The sequence below is a fragment of the Monodelphis domestica genome, chromosome 6 (genome assembly GCF_027887165.1).
Source record: "Monodelphis domestica isolate mMonDom1 chromosome 6, mMonDom1.pri, whole genome shotgun sequence".
Taxonomy (NCBI): domain Eukaryota; kingdom Metazoa; phylum Chordata; class Mammalia; order Didelphimorphia; family Didelphidae; genus Monodelphis; species Monodelphis domestica.
The window spans coordinates 63765724-63778802 of record NC_077232.1 but is presented as its reverse complement, the minus strand read 5'-3'; the positions used below and the strand labels follow the sequence as shown (position 1 = coordinate 63778802).

The following is a 13079-nucleotide window of genomic DNA, read 5'->3' as shown; positions in this document are numbered from 1 at the left end:
ATGGATGCAGAGTGAGAGGAACAGAACCAGGAGAACATTGTACACAGAGACTGATACACTGTGATACAATTGAATGTAATAGACTTTTCTACTAGCAGCAATGCAATGATCCAGGACAATTCTGAGGGACTTATGAGAAAGAACGCTATCCACATCCAGAGGAAGAACTGTGGGAGCAGAAACACAGAAGAAAAACAACTGCCTGATCACATGGGTTGAGGGGATATGATTGGGGATGTAGACTCTAAATGATCACCCTAGTGCAAATATCAATAATATGGAAATAGGTCTTGATCAATGACACATGTAAAACCCAATGGAATTGCTTGTTGGCTAGGGGAGAGGGGTGGGAGGAAGGGAGGGAAAGGACATGATTCATGCAACTATGGAAAAATATTCTAAATTAATTAAGTAAATCAATCTTTAAAAAAATATGGGAAAAAAGAATCCTCACCCTACCTTTGCTATGGAAGATGAAATCCTTAAAAGCTGAAAATCCCCAGAGACTCCACAGAAAAGGAGCTGACTGTTCAGGCAGACAATCACTAAGACTGTTCACTGCATCCCATCTATTTAACGTCAGAAGTCTTTAAATTGATCGGGCACTAACCCATGACTCACACTAATTTCATAAATCTGATTAAGGAACTCTTCAGCTTAATCATAGTCTCCTCTCGACCCTGACCAATCCTTACTTAAATTTATATTCCAATAACTTCCTAATAGTGGTTTTATCCATAATAGGCATTCAGTAAATGTCTGATCCTTGTTTTATCGACATTAAAAACTTCAGCACTCCTAGTGATGTTGAACTGGTAAAGGTCATTCCTGGAAAGAGCCTCCATTCATAAGAGACCACCACTCTTAAAGTCAGAGCTTGACCTCAGCCTAGAACTGTCCATGAGACAATGATCTCTTGGCCATTCCTTGCAAACTTCAAACAATGCCCTCTTCCCCCACAGCCTCCATCTCAACAGCAAATGTTCCTAGTTACAAGCCCCATTAGTGGCGTTCACTATCATGGAGCCTCTCTTAACAGATACTGATGGATTTGAAAGAGGCTTACCAATTGGCTTCTGAGATGACAGCATTTGTCTGCTTATGAATGCCTTGTACCCTCGGCTCCAAATGAGCTTCTCCTCCTCCTTCCAACCCCGCCTCCCAAAAGAACAGCTCCGGCATCTTAAATTCTGCATAGATCTGCAATGATGCTGCCATCTGCCTGCTGGTCCTCTAAAAGAAGGCCAGCTCTAAGTCTCCTATGACATCATTTGGCCACCACCCAAGAGATGCTAAGCCTTCACTCTTCAAGAGAGATAAACTGCTGAAAACGTCAACAAAGGAATGGAGTAAGACTGATACACAATGCTGGTGTAATGGGGGAGAGGAGACTATTTCATTTAATTCCTGTCTCTCCTAAGGCTTCCCAGCTGAAAGTCTATTATTATCACCTCTCTGACACCCAAGAGCTAGGTTCAAAATCGGAATGGATCATGGAACCACCCGATGTAGCCTGGTATGGCTTTGCTTTTAGTTGCAATTAGGAAAACCCCTCAGTCAGTTCCTGGCAAATCAAGAAATCATTGCAAGACTGCCAGAGCTAGAAGAGAAGAGGAGAAGAGGAAAGAGGAGGGCTTGAGAATAAAGGGGAGGAGAGGAGAGAGGGGAGAAAAATAGACCCACAATTTCAAGTTCTTACCTACCACCAAGCCAAGAGTCATTTAAAAAAAAGGAATAACTAAGATCATAAACGAAGAGGTTCTGAGCTGGGATGGAAGTGCTAGCCCTGGGCTCCTTCATTCTAGATTGTAAAGAGCATAAAGAGATGGATACCTGGCAGGATCCCCAGAAGAAAATAGGGAAAGGCTGGCTCCTGTGGACTCTCTCACCATTTTACAATTTGCAAGCCTTTGGATTCCAGAGTCCAACAATTATTTTCAGTGATAACAACCACCACCCTCTATCCCAACTTTGGAAGGAAACAAAGAGGAAAAACAAAAACAAAAACTTCAGGTTGTAGTGAAGAACAGCTATAATGGGGAGTCACTGTCAGAGTCCAATGCCAGGACATCCTTTTCCTGTTCTCCCCTCCCCACCCCAATAGCAGAATTCTTATTTTCCTGCAGGGCCAGAGGAAATGCAACACCAAAGAAGGACTAGCCTTTCTTCTCCATTTCTACTTCTTAGACTATCCTCCTCCTCCTACCTAAGAGTAGAGAGACTCACAGATTAAGGTTAAATACTTTTTTTCCAGGAAAGGTAGAGCTGCTGTGTCTGGTTGAGATGGGGAGAAGGGGCAGATTTTATCCATCAGTCACTGATCTGTGTCCAGCTCTTTTTTTATGGGAGGTAGGTGGGATCCACCACTGAGACAGACTTTCCTCTCCCTTTTACTCTTTAAACAAAGCAGGCACTATTGGCAGCAACAGGTGTTTCAAGGTTCATGAGTCATGAGCCAGATGGGTTTTCCCAGGATCTGTAGGCTCTAAAGGTTCAGCAGGCTCACCTCTTTAGAAGTGTAGTTGGCAGGTACAAGCCTCCCTTCCTGCAGCCAGGTTCCAGACCAGAACTATTTCCTTCCCTTCTGGCTAGAGAAAGGGGTACAGTGGCAGCTCTCCCATCTCTGAGGTCCTCAGTCTCACTTCTGAACTCAGCTGAAGTGCTCCATCTCCATTCAAGTCTGGGCTCATGAATAAAACCCAAAGACTGTCCTGAGGCAGGCTGGACAGCAGGGGGATTCCTAGGCTAGGGAAGCATCCAGAAGTTCCAATTCATCATTCTCCAGGAGCAGGGAACCTGGACAAAGCCCTGAACGCAAATCTGCATGAAAATGCGGTTTTTGTTCTCAAGCAAGGAGTTCTCTTTGCCCCTGGAAGTCATCGTCCTCCATCTGTGATATCACAACTGCTCTGACAATTGACAATTGTTCATGATATCACAAGATGAGCTCTTGCAACTCTAGGGGCAGGAGCTAAAGAAAGCATCAAGGCAGGGATCTGAGTTTTAATTCAATTTTCATGCATTCAGATTCATGCAGAGAAAGGAATGAAAGAAAGGAACAGGAGTGTGTTCCTGACTTTGTGTTCTGTACTAGACAGCCCTAGGAGTAGGGTCATGTGCCACACTACAAGAAATAAGAAGCTGTGTCCACAGTCTGGTCCATATTGGACTGGGTCCCTTCTCTCTCCATCATCCAAGCTCTGGAGCCCTTAAATGCCATTCAACAAGTGCCTTCATTATGTGCGGAGCTGAAAAACTAGAAACCAGCAACAAGCTTTGGGGCTGGAAAACTGAAGGCACTTGGGGATTTGGAATCAACCTAAAATATTTTAAACTGAAGATCCACAGAAAAGTTACTTGCTATCACACCTGGAGAGTTGAAGGGAGCTACTAGGTGGTGCAGTGGTTAGGGGTGGTTTGGAGTCAGGAAGACCTAAGTTCAAATCCATCACTAGCTGTGGGACCCTGGGCCTGCCTCAGTCTCCTCATTTGTAAAATGGGGATAACATTAGCACAGGCATCTAGGTGGTGGATATAGCACTGGGCTTTCTGAAGCTAGGTTAGAACTCAGGTCTAGAGTCAGGAAAGACCTGAATTCCAATCTAGCTTCAGAAAGTTCCTAGCTGGACAAGTCATACAACCTCTGTTTCCCTTGGTTTTCTCATCTGTAAAAAAAAGAAATAAAAATAGTATCTACCTTGTAAGGTTGTTGTGAAGATGAGATAGTAAAGCCTTAGAGAGATGAAAATTAAATGGGATATAATGCCTTGGAGAGAAGGCAAATAGAAAGTGGTATATAGATAGTAGCAATTATTGAGCTATTAGCTCTTTTTTAGCCTAGGAGAGAAGTCCTTGGGAGACTTGCCAGCACAAATCCAGGTTAAAGCAACCTGCCTGGGTGAGAGCTCTGCTCATTGACCCAATGGTCTCAGAACCCCTGGACTCATCACTCTGGATCCTCTCCCAATTGTAGGTCCAATTTCCCAACTGGACCAGCGTCTGGATCTCCTAGAACCAAAAACCAACCAACCCACAAGTACAAGGCAAAATGGTAGATATAGACCCAATGGAGGGCACATTTCCTGACCTTCTAAGTTTCCCACTTCATAAATCAGGAGCTTAAGCCTTCATTCCTTACCAATTAAGCTTCTCAGTGGTCAGATCCCAGCAACCTTAATACCTCCTACAAAGCTTTCAGAGAAAAAATGCCTAAATTCCTCTACCTCTGGGATTGGGAAGAGAAGAGAGCATGCCATAGCCCTGTTATCTCCCAAGGCTGTACAGAAGGTTTATGCCAGTTTATTGACATAAGATTAGGGTTGATTAAAAGCCAATGCAATTGTTTGTTTGTGAACCCACCAGAACTACCCATCCAAATGAATGGCATCTCCTTTTAAGGGACTTGGCTTGTAATAAATGATGCTATGCAAAGAAAACAGAAGCGATTCAGAGACAGGAAATGCCAGGCTCACTCTTGGACCCAGGGAATAGATCATGAAGTCTACTTTTCTCCATTCTGTAGAAGGCAGAATGGTTTACCTATTAGACATGGGCTCTGATATGGATTTTTCTGATTAATTGTTGTTCATTCTTATAAGGGAGATTTCAGTGGGAGGTGGCATAGGAAGAAATGATGGAGAAAAATCAAGAAAACTTTTAAACTAAAAACAAAGAAAAAGTTTATTTGGAAGGCTAATAATAATAATTATAGTAGCTAGCATTTATATAGAGTAGCTAGGAGGTAGTACAATGGATAGGGAACCTGGTCTGGACTCCATCTTCTTGAGTTCAAATCTGATCTCAGACACTTACTAGCTGAGTGATCCTGGAGAAGTCATTTCCCCCATTAACCATAGTTTCCTCATCTGTAAAATGAGCTGGAGAAGGAAAGGGCACACTACTCCAGAATCTTTGCCAAGGAAATCCCAAATGGGATCATGAAGAGTCAAGTACAACTAAAACGACTGACCAAGAGCAAAGCACTTACATAGAATTTCAATGTTTGGAAAATACTTTATATATTTTCTCATTTGCTCACCCTTATGTGAGATTTAAAATTAATAATCAATAACTAAATATTATACTTTATAAAGTTTTATTAATAATAACTAAAACAAAAGAACTGCCTGACTTCAGCCTGGTCACAGGTCCAAGAGAGGAAGAGGGAGGAGTTACAGCCACTTAAATACAATCACTCAAAATGCAGGGATGCAGGAAAAGGGAATTTTGGGAAATACTAAGGGACTTCTGGGGGATGAAGTCCAAAGGCACAAAATCTCCATTTACACACTTACTTTATTTATTATCCTCATTTCACAGATGAGGAACTCTAGACAGAGGGAGGATTAAATATGACACAGCTTATAAATGGCCAGAGCAGGAGTCAAACCCAGATCTTCCCAACTCCAAGAACTTCATTCTTTACCTTACATAGCTGCCTATTTGCCAAAGGCTGCCATTCATTCCCATAATGCCGCCATTACCCAAACCATGGCTAAAAGACCTGGATGGGTTCTCAGAGTTACAGTACCTTCCCTTGAAAATCCCCTCAATATTGATACATGTATAACCCAGTGGAACTGCTTGTCAGCTTTGGGAGGGGGGAAGGAAAGAACAGGGGAGGGGGTCTTATGAATGATATAACCATGGAAAAATATTCTAAATTAATAAAAAAAATTTTTAAAGAAAGAAAATCCCCTCAATAGTGGTGGTAAACATTTGTCTTTTGAAAATGGATTTGTTTTTAAATATATATATATATATATATTAAATTTATTAAATATTCCCAATTAAATTTTATTTATTTATTTTTAAACTAAGTTTATTTAATTATTCATACAGTGAATATTTCTCCAATTATTTGTCTTTATTTCTGCAAAGAGTGTTTTGTAGTTGTAGTTATATAGTTCCTGGGTGTGTGTTTTGGTAAGTAACAGCCTTTCCAATTCTCAACCAAGTTACAGAATTGGAATCCTAGTTTTAGAACTAGAAGGATCCTTTAAATCTTGATCTAATTCTTTAATTTTATAGTTGAGTACCAGAGAGGTTTCTTGCTATAATATGCAGAATAATATGAGTAGGTCATGCCAACATAAGAATAATATTACCTAAATTAATTTAGTTTTCAATACCTTACCAAACTTTATTATTACTTTATATAATTAAAAAAATTTTAAATTCATCTAGAGGAACACTATATTAAAGATATCAAGAGAAATGATGAAAAAAGGTAGAAAGGAAAGGGGGCCTACCAGGACCAAACTTCAAACTACACTACAAAGTAATAACCATAACTATTTTTAAATGGTTAAAAATTTTGAGAGATTAGATTAATCAGTGGGACAGATTAAGTGCTCAAAATACAGAAGAGTCAACAAAATATAGTATATTATAATGTGTAATAACTCAATGGTCCCAGTTATTAGTATGTAGAGTAAGAACACTATTTGTCAAACACTGATGGGAAAAGTGGAAAGCAGTCTTGGGAAAAGTAGATCAAGATTAACATCTTCTAACATAAACTGTGATAAACTCCAAATAGATATAAGACCTAGACATCGTGACTTAGAGGAGGAAGGAAGAAATGTCTTTTATGACTATGGATAATTAGGATGAATGGGGGAAATCCATGTCTAAACAAGGAATAGAAAAGGCCACAGAATTTTGAATATACAAAATTACAAAGTTTTTGAACAAATAAAATGAAAACATCTTAAATTAGAAGGGAAACAATTAATGAGGGGGGGATATGGCAATTTTCTATGATAGAGATCTCATTTCCAAGATAAGTAAGGAACTGATTCAAATGTATAAAAATAAAAAACTATTCCTCAGTTGGTAAATAATCAAAACAAAAGAGCAAGTAATTTTAAATGGAAGAAGTCCAAGCTCTTAGATTTTATTAAAAAAATATTCCAAATTGCTAATTAGAAAAAAATTAAAGCATAAAGTCACACCTTATATTCATCAGATTGGCACAGCTGGTCCCCAGAAAAGGAAAATAACAAATGTTTAATGAGTTGCTAAAAAAACAGGAACACTGATATACTGGGTTTTGTTTTTGTTTTTCTCATGTACTATTGGTAGAGTTGTGAACTGGTCCAAGCATTCTGGAAATGTTTCCAAAAAATTACTAAAGTAAGCATACCTGTTGACCCCTCAATGCCACTGGAAGACATGTATGAAAAAGAAATCAAAGAAAAAGGAAAAAGGCCCATATGTTCAGACATATTGATAATGACTCTTTGTGCAATGGCAAAGGATTGGAAATGGGGTGCCCATCAATTGAGTAATAGCTGAACAAATTAAGATTAACGAATATAATGGAATTTTATTATACTATTAAAAATGACAAAAGAGATTGTTTTAAAGAAGCCTGGGAGAAGATTGGTATGAAATGATGCAAAGTAAAATAAGCAGAACCAGTAGAACTCTTACAAAGGCAACAATATTATATACAAAACAATTCTGAAAGACTTGAGAACTCTGAGTCACCCAAGGACCTAACACAATTTCAGAGAACTGATGATGAAACATGTTACTCACCTCAGATGGAGAGATGAAGAACTCAGGATGACACATAAGACAAACAGTTTTTAACATAGCTTCTGTGAGCTCCTGTGCATATTTGTGAGAGGGGTTTTCTTCCCTTTTTTTTCAGTTGAGCTGAAGGAAGAAAGGCTTCATTTGGGAAAGAGGAAGGCTAAGGAAAAGTAAGAGAGAAAGGGAAGGAGGGAGAGAGGGAGAAGAAAAACAAAAGGAAGGAATGAGGGAAAGGAAGAAGGGAGGGAGGGAGGAAGGAAGGGAGAAGGAATGAAGGAAGGGAGGAAGGGAGGAAGGAAAGAAGGAAGGAAGGAAGGAAGGAAGGGAGGAAGGAAGGAAGGAAGGAAGGAAGGAAGGAAGGAAGGAAGGAAGGAAGGAAGGAAGGAAGGAAGGAAGGAAGGAAGGAAGGAAGGAAGGAAGGAAGGAAGGGAGGGAGGGAGGGAGGGAGGGAGGGAGGGAGGGAGGGAGGGAGGGAGGGAGGGAGGCAAGGAGGGAGGGAGGAAGGAAGGAAGGAAGGAAGGAAGGAAGGAAGGAAGGGAGGGAGGGAGGGAGGGAGGGAGGGAGGAAGGAAGGAAGGTAGGAAGGAAGGAAGGAAGGAAGGAAGGAAGGAAGGAAGGAAGGAAGGAAGGAAGGAAGGAAAGAAGAAAGGAAGGAAGGAAGGAAGGAAGGAAGGAAGGAAGGAAGGAAGGAAGGAAGGAAGGAAGGAAGGAAGGAAGGAAGGAAGGAAGGAAGGAAGGAAGGAAGGGAGGGAGGGAGGGAGGGAGGGAGGGAGGGAGGCAAGGAGGGAGGGAGGAAGGAAGGAAGGAAGGAAGGAAGGAAGGAAGGAAGGAAGGAAGGAAGGAAGGAAGGAAGGAAGGAAGGAAGGAAGGAAGGGAGGGAGGGAGGGAGGGAGGGAGGGAGGAAGGAAGGTAGGAAGGAAGGAAGGAAGGAAGGAAGGAAGGAAAGAAGAAAGGAAGGAAGGAAGGAAGGAAGGAAGGAAGGAAGGAAGGAAGGAAGGAAGGAAGGAAGGAAGGAAGGAAGGAAGTAGGGAGGGAGGGAGGGAGGGAGGGAGGGAGGAAGGGAGGGAGGGAGGGAGGGAGGCAAGGAGGGAGGGAGGAAGGAAGGAAGGAAGGAAGGAAGGGAGGGAGGGAGGGAGGGAGGGAGGGAGGGAGGGAGGAAGGAAGGAAGGTAGGAAGGAAGGAAGGAAGGAAGGAAGGAAGGAAAGAAGAAAGGAAGGAAGGAAGGAAGGAAGGAAGGAAGGAAGGAAGGAAGGAAGGAAGGAAGGAAGGAAGGAAGGAAGGAAGGGAGGGAGGGAGGGAGGGAGGGAGGGAGGGAGGCAAGGAGGGAGGGAGGAAGGAAGGAAGGAAGGAAGGAAGGAAGGAAGGAAGGAAGGAAGGAAGGAAGGAAGGAAGGAAGGAAGGAAGGAAGGAAGGAAGGAAGGAAGGAAGGAAGGAAGGAAGGAAGGGAGGGAGGGAGGGAGGGAGGGAGGGAGGAAGGAAGGTAGGAAGGAAGGAAGGAAGGAAGGAAGGAAAGAAGAAAGGAAGGAAGGAAGGAAGGAAGGAAGGAAGGAAGGAAGGAAGGAAGGAAGGAAGGAAGGAAGGAAGGAAGGAAGGAAGGAAGGAAGGAAGTAGGGAGGGAGGGAGGGAGGGAGGGAAGAAGACAAAGTTTGATTGCTGAATCTGGAATCAGTGGATCCAGGTTCAAATCCCAGGTTTTCTGAATTATTAGCTATTTGAGTCACCAGTATATGAGCCTCAGTTTCCTCATCCATAAAACAAGACTAGAGTTATGAGTCCATGAAACTCACATTATCACATTAAGGCAATTCCAAAAAAAGAACCCCAGAAATGTTTTAGTTAATGACAGAATAATTGGCATGAGCTTCCCAAAGGGGTAGGTAATTTTATTTAATTCAAAAAACAGTTATTCTACATTATCAATCTAGACACAGAGTTATAGTGCTGAGACTAAGGATACAAAGATTTTGTTTGTTTGTTTTTTAAATACCCTCAAGGAATTTATATTTCACTGGGGGAATTTCAGGACATAGGGAGGGAACACTAGAAACTGGGTGTATCAGGGTGGGCTTCCTAGAGGTGACATGGGAACTGACCTCGGAAGGGAGATAGGGATTTTATGAGGAGGGGGTGATTAAACCAAATATACACATTTAGGTTTAGCAGTCATTTGAATATTTACATTCTGACCTACTTGTTTAAAAATAAGTCTTACTAATATAGTCATAGCCCAGGGAATTCTCGGTGGTCCTGGATTTGCCAGTGAGACAAGGAAAGAGGGGTCCAATTATGGGGGGGTGCCACTGTCTGTCTTTCTTGGGGGGGTGTCACTGTCTGTCTGTCTGTCTCAGTACAGAAGACAGACTCACTAAGGGTCTACATACACACCAAAAGCCACCCAAGTTCCGAGCCCATTCTCCCACTGACTCATGTTATTACTTTTTGTAATGAGGCGTAGCATGTATCTAAGCTCTTGTATATTTTCAAATTTCTAGCCTACAATTAGACATTTTTGAGGGATGTAGTCGACGAGTGGCTTTGCTCTGTGACCTGTAATTATTCATGTGGGGCTACTTAGGGAGCCCCAGAGACCTTGGCGGGGTGGGGAGCTCTTTGCAGGGTCCCCCTCCTGAGCTGAGGCAGCCCCTAAGGACTGGGGTGACAGACTGGAGAAAACCCCCACCTCTAGGAGGAGATGCACCAGACTGGCCTCTGATAGCTTTCAGGGGGTGTCTTGTCCACACCCCTAACTCCCCGCTAAATACCAGCTAACTTCTCTTTCCCCAGGAGTACTGGGAGAAGGAGACTGGCTCTGGACATAGACAGACCAGAAGGGGTCCAGCAGTCCTTTTCAGCCCTAGGCTTGTCAATTAACATAAAAAATTTTGTTTTAAACCCTTACTTTCCATCTTAGGATCAATACTGTGTATTGGTTCTAAGGCAGAATAATTATAAGGGCTAGGCAATGGGGGTCAAGTGGCTTGCCCAGGGTCACACAGCTAGGACATGTGTCAATTCACATCTAATACAGAGGGCAACTGGGTGGCTCAGTGAATAAAGAGCCAGACCTAGAGACGGGAGGTCCTAGGTTCAAATCTGGCCTCAGACACTTCCCAGCTGTGTGACCCTGGGAAAGCTACAGAACCCCCATTGTCTAACCCTTATTGCTCTTCTGCCTTGAAACCAATACACCATAATAATTCTAAGACAGAAGGTAAGCATTAAAAAGAAAATTAATGCAGAGTCCCAACAATAGGAAAGTACAAAATCAGAGGCTCTCTGGCCAAAGGAAAAAAATACATCATTCTTCAGTCAAGGATGTAAATTATATAGAAACAGATGAATTTGGAATAGAGTAAACAACATTGAATTGGGAGTCCAAAGACCCAGGTTCAAATCCCAGCTTCACTATTTTATTTATTTATTTATTTATTAACATTAGACAAGTTGTCTCTCCTCTCTGGGTCTCAAATGTCCTCCTCTATAAAAAGATGGGGGAAAGAGGGTCAACTCAAATGATCTCTAAATCCCACTCTGAAGAGTTGTAAGCTTTTCATTTCCCCCTCTTCTTTCCTTTCCTTTATTTAATGGACATTAGGGAGCAAAGCAGCTGTTGGGAACCTATCTGGGGAAGGATTGGGAGGCCCCAGTTGTCCAGGAAGACAAAATCTGGACCTAGCCAGGAAGCTGCCTGCACTGATTGGGTTGGACTGAGCTGGTGAAATGCATCCTTGCAGACATTCTCCTCCAGTCTCATTTTCTGAGCACAGAAAATACCCCAGTCATAGGCAAGATGGGCCAGTCTGGAAGGCAGAGATGGGCTGTGGAGGTCATCCTTTACCCTCCCTCCAGGAGCCAGGGCGCCCCAGACCACTCCTCAGGTCCACCTGTGCCCCCTACAACAAGGGCACTGCTCTGAGACAACAGCCCCCAGCCAGGGAGGCTGACACTCACCGGCCTAAGTGCAGATTCCTCAAACACAAAACATTGTGTTGTTTATAGTCTCAGTTACTGAGGCAACCAGAAAAAAAGACCTTTGAAAATCCCTGAAGAACTCAGCTTTCTCAGATGAAAAAAAAAGGGGGGAAGGGCTATCATAATTTAAATTTTTGTAACTCTCTCTCCTCTTTCTCTTCCCTCATCTCTCTCTCCCTTCTCCTCTTTCTCTTTCTCCCTCTTTCCTTCTCCCTCTCTGTCTCTCTCCTTACTTTCTTTCCTAGTAACAACTCTAAAACAGAAGGGCAAGGGCTAGTTAAGTGATTTTGCCCAGGGTCATTTACCTAGGAATTCTCTGAGGCCAAAATTGAACCCCAAACATACCATCTTGTCTCTAGCCTGGTGCTCTATCCTCTGAGCTACCTAGATGCCCGCCCCCTGGTAGTAATTCTCAAAGACAGAGATGCTCCTGACCAACCAATGAGCTTCTGTTCTTATCCTGGGGGGCTGGATATGGGGGCAGGTGGGATGGGCATAGAGGTAGGTGGGATGAACATGGGGACAGGCTAGATGGGATGGACTCAGAACTGGGGTTCCCTGGTACACCCCACTCACCTCTGCATGTTGACACTCCCCAACCAGCAAGGAAGCCCTTTTTGGTAGAAGAAGAAAGGCAGGACTTGGAATCAGCAGACCTGGGTTCAAATCTTGACCAAGTCTTGCTAGCTATTCAAGCTAACAAGGACAACCCATTTTACCACTTAAACCTCCAGGCTCCATCTGTGAAATGGGGATTATCCTACCTACTGACTGGCTCCCAGGGCCATGGTGAATAAAACCCTTTCTAAGCCTTAAGGGATGACACAGACATGAGTCTTTACTATGGAGCCTTCCTGTTAGGAAGGTTCCTATCTCCTAGATCCCAGAAACAGACCCTGAGATTGTGTCCCTTAAAAGAGAGGATCCATTTCAAATTTGAATTTGCTGAGGATTTATTATGTGCCAGATACCCTTTGCTGGATGCTGGGGTTACCTGGACCAAACAAACAAAACCATCATGGTGCCTACCCTCGAAAAGTTTATATCCCATGGAGGAAGGGGGAAAAGGCAAATAGTATCCATATTCAGAGTTATTTGGGGAAGGAAACAAACTGGGGAGGAAATCACAGAGGGTGTCCCAGGGGAGGTGGCATCCAAATGGAGATAGAGACAAGAAAAATCAGTATCCCAGATGAGGGGAGGCTGGTAGTTTGTGAGAATACATTTGAGATGAGGTGTTGAGTTTGCCTAAATTCATCTTATGAATCTCTAAGGTCCCTTCCAGCTCTAAGTCTATATCATTGGGTTAGTGAGGTAGGAGCAATATCTACCATTGTAGAGGCCAGGCTCTCTGGCTCTCTCTCTCTCTCTCTTTATATATGTATATATATATATATTATATATATATATATATATATATATATATATATATATAATCTTTTTGCTTAAAGTCAAGGAAGTTGTCTGGGACTTGATGGGTCCAGTGGGCTAAAGCTTCAGCCCTTTGGATGACTTCCCAGTGGTCTAAGGGCAAGGGCAGTTCACTTGGACTTGGTTGATGTCCCA

The 13079-nt window shown here is 42.7% G+C and overlaps 1 protein-coding gene across 19 annotated transcripts in view; it reads right to left on the bottom strand.

Annotated features, from left to right (window-relative positions):
• The window catches only part of DENND2B (DENN domain containing 2B), a 277741-nt gene that overhangs the window by 81151 nt on the left and 183511 nt on the right, over positions 1–13079 (bottom strand). For 2 of the 19 annotated variants that reach the window (XM_056802118.1, XM_056802130.1), the window contains exon 1: positions 7546–7697. The exons of the other annotated variants lie outside the window; for them this stretch is intronic. The gene's annotated coding sequence lies outside the window, so the exon portion shown is untranslated. Of the gene's footprint in view, positions 1–7545; positions 7698–13079 lie in introns of those variants that run through there. 19 annotated transcript variants of the gene reach the window in all.